The following is a 15,069-nucleotide window of genomic DNA, read 5'->3' as shown; positions in this document are numbered from 1 at the left end:
CTTCAACTTTGATAGACATGAAAAAATTGCTCTTGGAAGTGGTTGTACCAAACTTCACATTTCAGCAGCCTGTGAGACTTCCTGTTTATTCATACCCACACCAGCACTTGCCTAGCTTTCGAACGTTTGCCAGTCTACTGGATGTGAAATGGTATCCCAGGGTTTTCTCAGCCTGTTTTCTAACCAAATATTTTGAGTGCCTTTCCTGTCAGACCCTTTGCAAAGCAGTAGAGATGCTACCAAAAGAAGAGACATGGCTTCTCTGTTCTAGGAGAGAGAGGTGAACTTTGCCAGCCTATGAGTGGCAGAGACGCACAGAGGAAGGAGCAGTATGCAGCCCACTGGGTACTGTTGTTGCGGTACAACAGTTGGCATGGTCTTGAAGAAGTTTGACCTTCGTCTTGAAAGATGAGCAGGCATTTTCAGACAGCACATAAAAGTTGAAGGACTTTCCAGGTGGAGAGGAGGGAACTAGGCAAAGACATAGAGGTGTAAAACCAGTCATTCAAAGAATTGACCGTTCATGACTGTGGAGAGTCCCAGGATTGGGCGGCCGAGGGAGAGGAGACACTGTGGACATGTGGGCAGGCTGAAGGAGCTGAGCACTGCCTGCATTCACAGGCATCAGTGAAAGTTTTAAGCAGGATATTAAACAGGAAAATTTTTTAAGTCTAAAAATGAATTTTTTGTATTTTAAAAGTTAATCTAGTTTTTGCTTTTAATTTCAGTTTCAGGCTCATTAGCTTGGCTCTTTATTTATTACTGCCTTTTGAAACAGATGATAGAAAGCGATATTTTTCCTCCACACTGGAATTGCTCATTTGCTTTCCAAAATAGAAATATTTGTAGCCTAGCATGTGATGCATTTGCTTTCATCCACGCTGCTTGGTTTTAAGTGGGACAGCAAACAGTCTTCATGGTATTTTCTTTCTATCGTCAAATGGGTATAGGTTTGCATAGAATTGGTAACTTTAGGAATTTGTGGTTCTGGACAGTCTTTCATGGTGATATTTTTAGTCTTCATCTCTCTCTCTGCTTCATAGCAAATACAAGTATAGTTGAAATAACTTCCTTAAGAAAGCTTGAGTGCTTTCTGTCAATCAACTCTGTGCGTGTATACATGATGTGAAAGGTCTTTCTGAGGTCCTATCTGCTTTTGGCATCCTTCAGCTGCCAGTTCTTTTTCATAGTAGCATTTCATAGGAGCATTTGTCTTGCTTTAAGGCGTGAAAGTTGAGGCCTGCCAGCACCTAATTTAAATAGGACAATTTTAGAGACCAGGTTGGAGAGAGCAACTGTATTTTGAAATTCTCTATGCCTTAAAAGAATAAATGTTAAAACATCTAGCACAGAACAGTTAGCACTCGTAATAAATGTCACACTTGCGTTCGTTTTAAGTAGAGGTATGTTCTTGGAGATGCTGGGTCAACACTGACTACTGCATAGATGTTATTTTTAATTTAGGAAAATCATATGCAAGTAGATACCTAAAATAACTTTTCTAAACTTTACAGTGCAAAGTCTTCGTTGTTTTTCCTAGCTACTTGATACCCTAAAAATACCCATTTCCCTCCATGAGATCTCTAAAAAAGGCTTTTTATTAGTTTAGGACTTAATCCAGGGAGATCTCTAATTGAGGGCATCATACCTGGGATTAAAGGAACTAGACAGAAGTTTGTGTTGCCCAGTTATCCTGCCTGTGTCTTTGGTCTCAGAACCCCCCACAGTGTTGATTCTCTCAGCCTCATCCTCCTATCACCCACACAGCCTGTAACATCTGCACACACGCACACACACACACATACACACATTTCAGTGGGTGGGGGAAGAGAGGGGTGTGAGGGTCTGTCCTTAGGATGGGGGCTGGGCCTGTCCTTACTGCCTTTAGCAAGTGTAATACATGTTAACACCTTGGCAGCAGAAGTAGGCTGGATCAGTTGGATACAAGGTGACTGTTCTAAAATAAACAAAATGAAACAGTGTAATCTTGAATTTGTGGGCAACATGTGAGGCTGAGCAAACTAGACTTTTGCAGATGGTTTGGCCATTAACTGTAAGCATGCTAGGAGTATGTTAGGCAAGTGGACAGGATGTTCTCTGTGTGTGCTGTATGACCTTGAAATCTTGCATCTATTTCCATTTCCCCAGGAATGAAATCTAAAACAGAAAAACTACTTTCCTTTAGCTTTCAAAACAAAAGTCAGATTAATAATCTGAACTAGACTGTTTGCTTAGTGCTGGAGACGATGGCTCTGGTCCTAGGTTTGATTTCTGGTGAGGATTTCTCTTTTTAAAAAATTATGTTAGAACTTGAGCACAGATAAATGGTTTTGGAATAGTGAGAGGAAAGCCCAGGACTTAATCACTGTGCATATTCTATAGAAAATGGCTGAGAAATTTAAACCAAATCTGTTTATAGCTATAAAGGCTGAGCTTGTTGATTTCTGTGGCAGATAACGCCAGTGCTATATCTGAAGACTGTTTTCCCATTTTTCTTAGATCCATTTGGATTGGATATATTTAATGGCAGAGGATTTCTAAATTAAGCCAGTTATAGTGCCCATTGAAACTTTATGTTTAGAGTATGAGAGTCCTGGACTAAATAAATGTGATTATCTGCCTATGTAAAAAAAAAAAAGCAGAAGTCATTTGAAGAAAAATGAACAGGTGCAGCACTATAAAGCCATTTGAAAATGTAAAGTGCATCTGAGAAAGCCTTCTGAGAGTCAGAATGTTTTATGGATTTCTTCTGTCTTGTCATTAATAATTGAACTTGGTGTGAAAGACATATTTTAGCTGGATGGACTTACCAGGCTGGTAAAGGACAAGGAATTTTTTTAAATTATAGATTATCTTTGCAGTTCCTTTGATGTGTTTCTGTATCTTGAGCTAATGATTGAAAGAAAAATCTGTGGAACTCAGTATTTTTATGGCTTTTGAGATAGGGTGGGGCTTAAAGGGGACTGCATGTTAGGGCAGGGGGAGTTTGGGCAGGGGTTGTGGCCCACTTAGCCTGTGCTTTTGCTCTGGCCACAGGTGCACGCAGACTGTTTTACAAAGAGTTAAAATTCTGCTTCTAACAGATGCCTTTCCAGTGTTTCTTCCTGGTGCTCTGAAAACCATATGTGGGGGAAGAGTCTTGTTCTGTTTAAAGGTTAAGGGCGTTGCCTGCCTAAAAGCACCAGTAGTAGTATTTAATATTTATTTTAAGGTTTGAAGCAAGAGATGAAGAAAACTTCCCAACATTTAACAAAATGGAGCCAAGCCATCGTTTGGTTTTTTTTGGGGGGGAGATGGGGTGGCAGTGTTTTTTCTTTGACTCCTTTAAAGCTATAAAAGTTAATGTCATATCCTCAGGGAAAGATGTTGCCTCCCTTAGAGATCTGTTCTAGGAGGGTTGGAAGCTGACTTGTCATTTGGTAACTTAAAGTGATAAAAAGTGGGTTTTTGGGTTTTGGGTGTTTTTTTTTTTGAGTGTTTACTACATGCCAGTCGTTGTGCCTTTGGCACTTTCGATATCTTAGTCCTCAAAATAACCCCCAGAAGGAAATCCTATTGTCATTTTTCCTGTTACACAGCTGAGAAACCTGAGGTTTAGGCTCCAGGCTTCCCTGGTGGCTCAGTGGTAAAGAATCTACGTGCAATGGAATAGGTGCAGGTTTGATCCTCTGGAGAAGGAAATGGCAGCCCACTCCAGTGTTCTTGCCTGGAGAATCCCACGGACAGAGGAGCCTGGTGGGCTATAGTCCATGAGGTCTCAAAAGAGTCGGACATGACTTAGCGACTAAACAGCTCATGCCAAGTTAAGTTGCAGAGCTGGGTGATAAACCCAGTCTCTTTGACTCTGAGCCACTCAACTCTGTAGTACCCGTATTACCCCAGACCACCTGGAGAGATGGATGGTCTTATTTCCCTGAGGGAGTGGACTCAGAAAAGATAAGTAGTTTACTGTCATGAGGCTGGTGTTGAAACCAGAATTCAAACCTGGGTCAGTTTAAAGGGAACACCCATGTTCTTTCCATTAAGTGTATTGCATTACTTCTTAGAGTACATTATTGTAATATCTGATTTACTGAGATCTTTTTATTTCTTGTGTTGGCTGCCCTCAGTTTATAGAGAGAGTTGTTTGAAAAGTTCATTTGTGGGATGGTGGTTTGGAACTCAGAGTATGTTGTCTTCTGGCAACAAGTGTTGTACCTGATTGTCCTTCCAAGGCCATAGCCCCTTAGGGCAGTCGATACGTTTCACCTTCTTAGGCCTGTGATACCAACCTGGGTTCTAAGATCTTTGAGTTTCAAGAGAGTAAGAGAAGCAGATAGGTATGTGTTCCTGGTTGTTTCCAGGTTCCATTTGTCCCTTTACAGATTTTATCTCCCTTGGTGTGGGTAACAACTAAAAAGAATGGGTTTTAGGATAAGTCCAGAGTCTCTGAGGTCAGACCTGGTTCTGACTGTGGCTACACTAGTTACCGGTTCCACCCACTCTCCACTAGGTGACTGAGATGAGGCTTTTAACCTTCCTCAGGCTGTTTCCTCATCTGTAAGATGGATGGGGGGTACCATCACTGTAGTGCTGGAATGAGAGACAAACAGGCATTGGGTGCTCAGCATAGTGTCTGAACATGAAAGGTGTTCTGGAAATGATGGCAGTGGTGATGGAGATGGTGGTATTTTATTCTGCTTCTGTTACCATCTCTTCTGTTAACAAAGGTTTTTGTAGCGGTGAATGGTTTCTGCAGTAGACTGTGCTGTAACCTTCTGAATTGGATTTAAGGTACAGTTTTGGATTCCGTTTATTTTTTATTTTATTTTTTTCCATTTATTTTGTAGTCATGGAAATCAGTAAATTGCTTTGTAATTTAAATACTGTATTCTTAAATTATGTGTTGTACATTTTTATATACTTTGAAACCTTGATTTTAACTGGAAATACATTGGTTGATGAAAGGCTTTGATATTAACAACTTTCATGAGCCTTTTAAGTTTTGCTGCATTTAAAAACATAATGTACTTTTTTCAAATGGAGAAACTGAGGTAGGAAGTAGGGATGGACTCTTGCCGAAGGGCTATTAACTAAAACAGGGATGGGCCAAGTAGTAAATATTCTGTAAGGAACCAAATAGTAAATATTTTAGGCTTTGTCAACCATAGAGTGTTTTTTTGCAACTCTGCTCAACTCTGCTGTTGCAGCACAGAAGCCGCCATCAGCTATTTATAAGTGGATGGGCTTGGCATGGTAGAGTCAAATTATATTTGTAGTAACAGATGATGGTTCATGGTTTGTGGACCCCTGGACTAAACAGAAATGCTTGGTTCAGTCTCATTTTAAAGCTCTGTCTTGGTCCTACATCTCTCTTTGTAGGTTGATGTAGATTTTTTAAAGGTTGTTTTTCCCATGGGCTTGATCCTCATTCTTCTTTTCACATGACACTTTCCCTACCATAAAATGATTCATATACACACACACATAAGGCTTCTCTGGTAGCTCAGCAGTAAAGAATATACCAGTGCAGGAGACATGGGTTCGATCCCTGGGTTGGGAAGATACCCTAAAGAAGAAAATGGCAACCCACTCCAGTATTCTTCCCTGGGAAATCCATGTGCATGCACACACACACCTTCAGCTGAATTGTTTCCCAAACTCTAGATTAGTATAGCTGCCTGCCTTCCAACTTCTCTCCAAGAATAAATATCCCAACGAGCCCCTTAACATTTCTGATACTGATTTTAATACTGTATTCTTCAAAGTCAGACTGTAGTCTTTTTATGTGTGGTCAGTCATCTGTTTCCAAGTGGGAAACCAGAATGTTCCCTTAACTCCTCCCTCATCCTGTTTATTCTGCCCCCCTTGAAATCTTTACTCCCCCGCTTCTCCCCATCTGTACCACCACTGCTTTATTCAGCCTCTCATCATCTACCTGGACTGTTGCAAATCACCTCACTTCAGGGCTCCCTCCCTGTGTCTAGCCTCTGTCTCCTTCCAGTCTGCCTTTCATTTTGCTGCTAGAGTGATCCTGTTTTAGTATTACATCTGATCATACCACTTCCTGCTTAAAAACCCTCAGTTGTTCTTTAGTCCCTGTGGTTTAAAGCCTACCCTTGGTGTAAAGGTCATTTCAGTAGAGAGGTGTTGCCTTCCTACTGTGAGAGTCTGAGATGCAGTGCTGCATCCCTTTGCAGTATGCCAGCCTTTGGAGAGGACAGTTCCTAACTTATCTATGTAGTTAATTTCTCTTCTTTTGGCTAACCTTGGTTTATTCTTTTTTTTTCTTTGAATTTTTATTGTAATGACTAATAATTTTTTTCCCCCCAGGATTTTTTTCCTTGATATTCTCTGAAAAATGATCCAGTCTATGAATTCTTATATCTTTACTAAGAAGTCCTTTGGTGTCAATTTCCACTCCTCAAGTCTTGCATCTTCCTCAAACGCCCTGTCTCCATATTTGCCTTAGATGCTTTCCTGCCTTCTGCATTATTGTAATAGCACCCTTTGTGTTCCCCTGAGTTGAGCGGTTACCACTTTATAATCAGTTTGTGCTTATATCCAACTCCCACCTCTTTCAAGCTGCTCCTTGGAGAATAGATCCTGAATCTTTTACACCTTTGTCCCCCACTGCCTAGAACTGTACCTGGTACACCTGGGCTTGGACATTTTGAAGAATGGTAAATATTCATTAATAAAGAGGTAGGGACACATGTACATTTTTCTTTCCTTTTGGGGGAGTTCTTATTTCTACTCTTCCAAGGGAATTAAAAGCCTAAGGAAAGTGTCAAAAGGAAAGTTTCGGCTAGAGTCTGTGGTACAAAGAATGCTTAGTAAACAGGCCTGGGGATTAGAACCATCCCCTTGTATGCTCTTCATGGCCTGGCAGCTCACTCCCTACAGCAGTGGAGCTTCAAGGAGTGTGTGCACACTTCTGATGAATCCCTACCACCCACTGTCCCCACCCAGTTATCAGTAGGGGCAGGGGATGTTAATATCCTGGTAATTGTTATTTCCCCACCTGATGTTTTCTCCCTGCTCCTTCCATTTCAGAGTTCTTCATGATGATGATTCTTATATCCTACTTCCCTTCTTCTGAGAGAGAGGCTTTAGATACAGTGAGGTTCAAATAATGATGTTAGCATCTCAGTATGGATGCGTGTATACTTTCTAATAGAAATGTTGGTATAGATGAGGATTAACAATTCAAAGTAAAAAGTGTACTTCAGAGATGAGGTTCAGTTCAGTTGCTCAGTCGTGTCCAACTCTTTGTGACCCCATGGACTGCAGCACTCCAGGCTTCCCTGTCCATCACCATCTCCCAGAGCCTACTCACTCAAGTCCATCAAGTCGGTGATGCCATCCATCCATCTCATCCTCTGTTGTCTCCTTCTCCTCCCACCTTCAATCTTTCCCAGCATCAGGGTCTTTTCCAGTGAGTCAGTTCTTTGCATCAGGTGGCCAAAGTATTGGAGTTTCAGCTTCAGCATCAGTCTCTTCAATGAATATTCAGGGCTGGTTTCCTTTAGGATGGACTGGTTGGATCTCCTTGCAGTCCATGAGACTCTCGAGAGTCTTCTCCAACACCACAGTACAAAAGCATCAATTCTTCAGTGCTCAGGTTTCTTTATAGTTCAGCTCTGACATCTGTACATGACTATTGGAAAAACCATAGCCTTGACTAGATGGACCTTTGTTGGCAAAGTAATGTCGCTGCTTCTTAATATGCTGTCTAGGTTGGTCATAGCTTTTCTTCCAAGGAGCAAGCATCTTTTAATTTCATGGCTGCAGTCACCATCTGCAATGATTTTGGAGCCCAAGAAAATAAAGATGAGTTTAATTGGCTTTTATTTGTGAGAAATTAACATTCTGAGATTTAAGTAATGAAATAAAAAACGTTTGAAACAAAACTTGTCTGTTCACTAAGGGCTTGCCTGTTGTGAACATCATCCTTTGCCCTTTGTTGTACCCCACCTTTTTGTGGACCCTGATTGCTTAGCTTTGCAGGTGACCTAGGGGCTTTATGGGGCTTCTCTCATAGTTCAGTTGGTAAAGAATCTGCCTGCAATGCAGGAGACCCCAGTTCGATTCCTAGGTCAGGAAGATCCACTGGAGAAGGGATAGGCTACCCACTCCAGTATTCTTGGGCTTCCCTTGTGGCTCAGCTGGTAAAGAATCTGCCTGCAATGCTGGAGACCTGGGTTTGATCCCTGGGTTGGGAAAATCCCCTGGAGAAGGGAAAGGCTACCCACTCCAGTATTCTGGCCTGGAGAATACCATGGACTATATAGTTCATGGGGTTGCAAAGAGTCGGACACAACCGAGCGACTTTCACTTTCAGTAGGGGCTCGATAAAAAGGCAGCCTTTCTTGGGAGGAACTCCAGGTTGGCCCCTGGAAGGTGGGTTGGAAAATAGGAAGGAGGTGCATGTTTGTACTTTCTGCAGTTAAATCAGAAAGGTTCAAACAATTATTTGCTGTCATATTTAGAGTATACTTTGCTCGTTTTAAATGTGAGCCTATGCAGATAGTTAGCTGGAGCCTCTAAAGAAGAAATCTCTTTATTCCTAAGTGACTGCTTAGTAATCTACATAACAAATGAGCCATTTTGCTTCAGAAATGTGAAATAGGCATCTATAGGTGAATAGTTTTTGAAACTAAAGTTGTTAAGACAAAGTTCATCTTTTCACAGTAGGGTTTCCCCAGAAAACCCTCTGAACTCTATTGAAATGCAACTAGTTTGAACTTGGAAAGCATATTCCAATAATAGGCCCATGCAATTAGCCTCTACTATATTGGAGTGAATGCTGGAATTTTTTGTGTATTGTCATCATCAATTGGTGTTAGTCCCAGGGCAACCACATAATAGCTATAAAACCTTGATTGAGAGATGCAGACAAAGGTTTCTGTCTTACTCATAGGCGTGCTTTAGTTCTTGAAACTAAATAAATGTTAAGCTCTTAAAATCTTAATACTTTTTTGGTAACCATCTGTCGATGGTAAGATTAAGAAATGGTGCTTCAGAACAGTGTCATTATTTTGAATTAGACAAAAGTGTCGAGGGACTCGTCATTTAGTGCCATATTCATACGAGATCTTGTGTAGAATTGACACAGTGGTGTGCTGGTGAATGCTGAACAACCACCCATGGCGGGGATAAAGCCCTTATTTGTTGCAGTTACTGATTTTTGAGATATAAATACTCCACCATGCCTGATTTTAGACTACAGATGGGAGGTCACTGAACTTGAGAAGAGATGCATGTGATCAGCTGGCTTCAGCACACTGCTGAATTCACCTCAGTCACTAAACGTTTGGAGTTTTACAGCCTGTACTTTTAATGCTTGTCTCATTCCTGACTGGGTGATTGTCCTTTGCTTTCCAAAAATTATCCTTGGGAATGTGTAATGTATTAATACATACAATAAAATTTGGCAATTTCAAGTGTAGATTTGGTGAGTTTTGACAAATGTATAACACACCGCAATCTTGTCACCTTCTACCTCTTCTGCATGCAGTTGCCAGATTGATTTTTCCAAAAATCTTGCTTTGCATCCACCACCCATCTGTGCATAAAATCACCACTGGCCATATACTGTCCATAGGATAAAGGACAAAACTCTATGGCCTTGTGCTCAGCTGTCTTGTCACTCGTTGGCTTCTCTGGCCCTGTTTATTACGGCTCAACTACATGAATCTCTGATTCAAAAAAACACCAGAACCAAACAAAACCTGTTCAGCTGATTCCTGGCACAGTTCCTGCATCCATCCCGTTGCTTATATCTGTACCTTGCTTGTAGCACTGCTGTAACTTCACGTTGCCTCTTTTCTTGACTGTCTTGCCTTTCCGTAAGTCTGGCTTAGACCCCATTTTTTCTTATACAATCAGGTCTTGAGTAATTACGCCCTCATCTGACTGAGTGTACTGCTGTTCGGCCTTTTAACTCTGCAATCTATATTGAAATCTCAGGTTTTTTATGGAGTAATTTGGTCTTGTCTAGCAAACTTGTTAACTGCAATAGGGTAGAAAATGTTGTACAGCTCAATTTTCAGCACATGGCTTTGCTTTAAAAAAAAAAAAAAGACTTAATAAATTGTTCTTGTTGACAGTAAACTTTTCAGTGGCTCTTCAAAATCAGTCACCAGCTCAGTGACACTGTTGGGATGAATTGTACTGTGCTGTATTATAGACCTCTTAGGGAATGAAAGTTTGATTTATCACAGAGTGAAAAAAAAAGTATAAATGGACAGTCAAGTTTCTCAAAACCAGTGTTAGTCATTAAGATGCACATTGGCGCTTTTATCTCTGCCTCATACATTCATCCAAAGGTGGTTAGCATCATGGACTTTGAACTCTTGGCAAGACTTAAACATTTAAAGTAGGTCCCCAAAGAAAAGCCTTTGTTCCTTTCAACCAGCCTTATTTCACTTTTTGAAGTCCTAGTAAGAAGTCAGTAGGGTGTATCTCATTGATTTCCTTCCTGTCCCAGGAAGCCATATTATGGTATTCTGAAAGAACTTTTGTGTCTTTTTTAGCGACTTCACTATAAGCAATTTGTTTTTGTTTTACTTTCTCTGTTAAAAAAAAAAATTACAGATGTGCTTGTTGAAATCTGACATTGAAAGATAACCTAACATATTTAGGACAATTATAGGTGCCTTTCTCTGTTTCACAGCCTACCTTGCAGATTTCTTTTCTTCTATCCTTTAAATAATGGATGTATTCAGGTTCCTCATCTTTTGGTAGTTGGCATGCCTTTCTTGGGTGCTTTCATCTATGATTGCTCAAATACAAATGTCTCCAAATTTAAAAAATTCCGTGTCTCTGGAGTTCCAGTCTTGGATAGCCAAATGCCTACTGAACATCTCCAGTTACCTACCCTTCAGAGACTACAGATTCAACATGTCCTAAATGGTACATCGTCTATAAGTTTTATGCCCACTCTCATTGCTGTTGCTTTCTTGCTGAATGGTATCAACCATCCCCAGATAACTGACGCCTAAAACCTTGGACTTATCCTTGGCATGTCCCTCTTCCCTCACCTTCCCTATCAGTCAGATCCACCTCAGACATTTTCCTTAAATCCTTTTCCTTAACTCTGTTTGAAGATAGGCTAACCTCATGCTTTGTTGGGAGAGTCTTTAATTGGGGGGTGAACTAAGAGCAGATCCATTTCCCTGGCCTCAGACTAACCAAACTCGTGAGTCTGAAATTGGAAAGCTAGTATATAATTTTCAGTGTATTCTCTCCTAGACATAGCTAGGAGCCCATACCATAATTAGAACGTTATCCGAGAAGGAGTCAGAACAAAAGCGATGCAATGAATCAAGTATTTAATGGCTTGTCATGATCAAATGATGCTACCGTCTCGTAACAAACAGGGAGATCCTTTGTGACCAAAAAACTTATCCTTTAACAAAAGGTCCTCCTCTCCTGCCCAGTTACTTCAGTGGCCCCTGCCAGCCTTTCTCTTTTCCATTGTTCTTCAGTGCTTGCAGGGCAGACCCTTGCTGTTGATTACCTTGTTTCTTTCTTTCTTTTTTTAAAAACATTTACTTATTTATTTGGCGTTGCTGGGTCTTAGTTGCAGCTTGTGAGATCTAGTTCCTAGACCAGTGGTTGAACTGAGCTCCCTACATTGGGAGAGGGGAGTTTTAGCCACTGGACCCCCAGGGAAGTCACTGAATTACCTCATTTCTTTACATATATAAATACATTCTTTCTGGCTCTGCTTGAATCTTGTTATGCAGCAAACCAGGCTTTCTGTATTAGATGGCTTGTGCCTCTCTCTTATTAGCCATTATATGTTGAACTTTGAGGGCCTTCTTATTTCTTATGTTTAGAGAAAACTTCATTGTAGCTGCCAAGAGCAAAAGGCTCATCTCCCCTTGAGTTCAGCTGGCATCATTACCTCCTGAAAACACCCTCTCCATTCCCCACCCTCCTGAATTTAGAGCATCCTCTGTACTCCTCTGTAGCTCCTCTGGGTAACCCTTACCATAACATTCACTTATTTCACTACTTGGTAGTTGGTTGCCTTTTTATTTCCCCACAAGAACTTGAGCTCTCTGAGAGCAGATCCCACTCTGTAGCCATGGTGCCTGGCACTCAATTTATTTACTGTAACCAGTATTTGTTGAGCACCCACCATAGTCCAGACAAAGAATAAATCAGATACTAGGTTCCCTGCCATCTTGGAACTTACATTTTCTGGAGGTTAGGGAGAATGAGATTAGACAAAATAGTACTATAGTAAGACCTAGAAGGAAACAGACCTTAGGCTGAAGTAAAGAATAGTTGGGGGTCTGTTGGGGTGTATACTCCAAGTGATGAGAAAGATCAGTGAGGAAGTGGCATTTAAGACACAATGTAAAGGATAAGAAGAAGCAAGCTATCTGTAGAAACAGAGAAGTCAAGGCTAGCCAGAAGTAGTCATTGCAGAGGCGCTGAGAAGGGCAAGAGCTTGTATTGCAGGGAAATGAAAGACCAGCATAGCTAGAAAGGCAGGCAGAATAGGGCATGAATGTGTCGGTTATATTATGGGTTTGGATGAGTAAAATAAGACAACTATTGATATGGTGATTCACACAGGTTAAGATTTGTTTGCAACTGGATTCATCACTATTTGTTAGAACTTGTGATTCTAGATGTTCTTTTTGTGTATTCTTTTCTCGAAAGTTAATTTTCACAAATAATGATTGAAAGAGAACTGAGGATTTCAGTCTTACGTGTGAAACATACCTTACAATTGGCCAAACACTCATAGGAAGTTCCTTTTTATGCCTGAATTTATCTCCCTAGGGAACCTATAATACAGCCAGTTTAATCTTCTGTATCATTGAGAATTTTTCACTTAGTCGTATTGACCATAATTATTTTCTGCTGGTCCACCTACTATTTCAGCACCAAGTCCTCTCTCCCCCCACATATAATTTGTCATAAAGTTCATTCAGCTCTTAGAAATCTCTTTGAAACATGGCTTCCTCTCTATCCTCCTGCTCCCTGTCAGCTCCTCCCTGTTCTTGCTGATCAGATCCCAGCTGGTCTTCCCATCACTGGCTCCCAGACAGCTCTACAGCCTCGCTGGAGTTAATCTTCTTAAATCAAGACAAGACTGAGCACGCTCCACCCTTCTCGAGAAGCTCTGGTCTGTATAGACAGTGTTGAGTGGCTAAGAGCACAGACTTGAACTAGGCTGCCTGGGTTTCAGCCCCAGCTCTACAACTTGCTGTCTGCGTGAGCCTGAGAGGGTTACTTAGTCTATCTTTGTAATAACAACTTGTCTCCCTGGGCTGTTGTGGGGGTTGTGAGTTAGTAGAAAAGGCTTAGAATGGTGCTCAGGGCATTGTAAGTGTTGAAAGGGCTGGCTGTTAATATTTGTGACTAAAGGGGAAGTAGCAATTTCTTAAATTGGGGAGGGGCTGCACCGGTATAGAAATTGGGCTGAATGCTATCTTTGGAACAAATTATAGGTTAATAATCCCCTCATTAGCAGTTGCTAACATCAATATTATTAAGGACCTAGGCATATTAAAGGTAAAAAGTCATTATGTGCTTAACTCTTCTCAAGATTGAAGAGCTGTAATTTCAGCTTTGTAGGTTAGTAACTAAGGTAGATTAGATGAATAGATGTACCTTGTTAAATCTGAGGTTACTGTCTTGGAAATATTAATGATAATAGCAAATACTGAGCCTTAACCTTAATCCTATGATATATTTACTGTTGCTTCCTTTGTGCATTGAGGAAAATGAAGGCACAGAGAGGTTAAGTGACCTGCCCAAGACCCGTGTGGCATCTTGAGATTCACACTAATGAGCCCACTCTCTAACCACTAGAATTCCAGACAGTATTATTGTGAAATCTCTATTCCTGGAAAAGAGCCCTCTTCCTTTGGGGAACCGGTGATGTGGTGAAACTGGGTGGCAGAGGTTGGTAGGAATTCTCTGCCACCCCGTCAGTCTCCAGCACGTGCTTATGCAGCCCTGGATTTTACTGTCTGAATAATGCTGATGCTGCATATTGTCTCTTGCTGTTAAAGTGATTGTAGTGATTTTAACAGAAAAATTCTTCATTACACTCGGCAGAGTACAGTCAGGTATTGATCCCTGGGCGGCTTCCTTTCTGTCAACGGGGATATTCGTGAGTCACCTTCCTTGGCTGTCTAGCCAGCATATACTTGGAGAACACATGCTACCTGATCAAGCCTGAGGAGTGGGAAAGGTAAATTTTTGAGGGAAAACATTCAAATGCAGGTACTCAGATACTCATCCTGATGGGTTTAAGCATCAAGAGACAGTCTGTCAGAGTTGAAGGACAAATAATGATAGATACATTTATTTCTTGTTTGCTTAGTTTTTTTAGTGTGGAGATTACTTCTTTGTGAAAAGAAAAAATCTTATAGTACTGTGTGGCTTAGCAGTGAATAATATTTATATGCTCATTACTATGAGATCTCTCTTTTGTTTTCTGTTCAGTTCAGTTCAATTGCTCAGTCGTGTCCGACTCTTTGTGACCCCATGAACCACAGCACGCCAGGCCTCCCTGTCCATCACCAACTCCTGGAGTGCACCCAAACTCATGTCCATTGAGTCGGTGATACCATCCAACCATCTCATCCTCTGTAATCCCTTTCTCTTCCTGCCCTCAATCTTTCCCAGCATCAGGGTCTTTTCAAATGAGTCAGCTCTTTGCATCAGGTGGCCAAAGGATTGGAGTTTCAGCTTCAACATCAGTCCTTCCAATGAACACCCAGGAACTGATCTCCTTTAGGATGGACTGGTTGGATCTCCTTGCAGTTCAAGGGACTCTCGAGAGTCTTCTCCAACACCACAGTTCAAAAGCATCAATTCTTCGGCACTCACCTTTCTTTATAGTCCAACTCTCACATCCATACATGACCACTGGAAAAATCATAGACTTGACTAGATGGACCTTTGTTGACAAAGTATTGTCTCTGCTTTTTAATATGCTGCCTAGGTTGTCATAACTTTCCTTCCAAGGAGTAAGCGTCTTTTAATTTCATGGCTGCAATCACCATCTGCAGTGATTTTGGAGCCCCCCAAAAAAAGTCTGGCACTGTTTCCCCA

The 15,069-nt window shown here is 41.1% G+C and overlaps 1 protein-coding gene and 1 long non-coding RNA gene across 4 annotated transcripts in view; both read left to right on the top strand.

The window, feature by feature from the left end:
- UBE2H (ubiquitin conjugating enzyme E2 H) overlaps positions 1-15,069 on the top strand; it is a 102,066-nt gene that overhangs the window by 26,544 nt on the left and 60,453 nt on the right. The gene's annotated exons all lie outside the window — the stretch shown is intronic.
- Positions 2,985-14,478, top strand: LOC145522585 (uncharacterized). Its single transcript, XR_014066043.1, has 4 exons — positions 2,985-3,125; positions 6,350-7,603; positions 9,621-10,131; positions 13,023-14,478. It is a non-coding gene; the product is annotated as an uncharacterized LOC145522585 (long non-coding RNA).

The sequence above is a fragment of the Giraffa tippelskirchi genome, chromosome 10 (assembly GCF_054371585.1).
Source record: "Giraffa tippelskirchi isolate mGirTip1 chromosome 10, T2T-mGirTip1v1.2.pri, whole genome shotgun sequence".
NCBI classification, from domain to species: Eukaryota; Metazoa; Chordata; class Mammalia; order Artiodactyla; family Giraffidae; genus Giraffa; species Giraffa tippelskirchi.
Note: the sequence above shows the minus strand (reverse complement) of the source record. Positions and strands in the feature narration are given on the sequence as shown.